Here is a 2078-nt window from a genome sequence, read left to right as displayed (position 1 = left end):
AAATATTTTGTTAAATGCAACCTTCAAAACAGGACAGACATGAGAAAATATATTTGTATGCAAATTGTGCTTTCTGCTTAAAGTTGCTAATCATGGTCATTTTTGTTGTAATTGTATGTTTCCCCATGTGGAAAAATGTGACTGTGGTGCATTGAATACACAGCACAACCAATTTTGTGTCACCTTAACAACAGGCTAACCATTTATTAAATATAGTAAGGCTAGTCCAAAGAAAGATAACAAGCCAGCTGTCTCAGTGGCTTCCAAATTGCTTGCTATCACCCAAAATAAATTTTATCCTGCTCTCGGACACTCTAATGACCATGCTTCCAGTTCTATACTGTCGATTTACATCAATAATGCAAGTGCAAAATTAATATCATGTCAGTGTGATGTATCATCTGAGAAAAATAGAAGCAGACTGAACCTATTTTGTTCAGAGAACCTAAGAATGACGAAAAACTGCAATGTTCTGAACTGCCATCATAGCTGATGGCAGGTGAGAGTCAAAGTCTTTTAACAGCTGCCAGGAGGTAACAAGGACACCTTTGTCTGCTCATCTCAGCAGAACCGGCTAAAGGGAGATTCCAGATGCATTATGACATTTGAACTTTAACATTGTATTAGCAAAAAAACCCCCAACCTGTGACTACAAAAAAAAGGAAGCATTTACATAGAACCTCTTTTAGTGCTTTACCAAAAACTACCATGTTGCTTCTTGCAAGTCACTCCAAAAAAAACTCGTTCCATTCTTCAGACCGCCCACACTAGCGTAATCTGCAGTACAGTCACTATTCCAAACATCTGTTATTTTTCTGCCTTTTCTTTTTCTTGTTTTCTTTATACAAAGCCACACTTGGTGGATTCAGCTGCTATCCAGTTATTTGGCAAAAGGATGTGAGAATCCAGCTTCTTACGGGCTTTCAGTGTGTGTGGGATCGAGGTAGCACAACAGTTCCCTCCTTTTTCTGAGACTGCTGCCGCAGCAGCTCCAACAACAAAACTGCACAGTCGGCGGTTTCTTTATTTTCATCTTTGTAGTGTTCTTGGCACCGAATTCTGGAATGGGTAAATTAAAGTGGTGTCTGCCTAATCCCTCTGAGAGATTTGTTTGCAACTAAGACTGCAGCATTTTTCTTGAAAAGACTTTAAAAATGTCGCAATTTTTGAGCTGGATTCTCATTTTGGTGTAATCAGTTTTCATATGTGGCATATGGAATGTGTTCTTCAAGCTCTAAGGTACAAGTAAAGCAGCAGGAAGTTCACCTGATAACATATGAAACACATATACATGTTTTACTGGATCACACAACAAGGACTTTATTTCATGTTGCATTTCCTTGAACAAGATCATCTAAGAGATCATAGGAAACAATGTATGTCATCTTTGAGGACTTTTCTTTCTTCCTTTCTTTTTCTTTCTTTCTTTCTTTCTTTCTTTCTTTCTTTCTTTCTTTCTTTCTTTCTTTCTTTCTTTCTTTCTTTCTTTCTTTCTTTCTTTCTTTCTTTCTTTCTTTCTTTCTTTCTTTCTTTCTTTCTTTCTTCCTTCCTTCCTTCCTTCCTTTCTTTCTTTCTTTCTTTCTTTCTTTCTTTCTTTCTTTCTTTCTTTCTTTTCTTTCTTTCTTTCTTTCTTTCTTTCTTTCTTTCTTTCTATCTTTCTTTCTTTCTTTCTCTCTCTTCCTTCCTTCCTTCCTTCCTTCCTTCCTTCCTTCCTTCCTTCCTTCCTTCCTTCCTTCCTTCCTTCCTTCCTTCCTTCCTTCCTTCCTTCCTTCCTTCCTTCCTTCCTTCCTTCCTTCCTTCCTTCCTTCCTTCCTTCCTTCCTTCCTTCCTTCCTTCCTTCCTTCCTTCCTTCCTTCCTTCCTTCCTTCCTTCCTTCCTTCCTTCCTTCCTTCCTTCCTTCCTTCCTTCCTTCCTTCCTTCCTTCCTTCCTTCCTTCCTTTCTTTCTTTCTCTGCCGCCACTTCTTCTGCCACTTCTGCCACTTCCTTCCTTCCTTCCTTCCTTCTGCTACTTCCATATTTTCTCTCATTCTCTCTTTCTCTCTGTCCTTGAAAAGACCTTTTCCACACTTCTGCATTC

Source organism: Passer domesticus, chromosome Z (assembly GCF_036417665.1).
Source record: "Passer domesticus isolate bPasDom1 chromosome Z, bPasDom1.hap1, whole genome shotgun sequence".
Lineage (NCBI taxonomy): Eukaryota > Metazoa > Chordata > Aves > Passeriformes > Passeridae > Passer > Passer domesticus.
Note: the sequence above shows the minus strand (reverse complement) of the source record.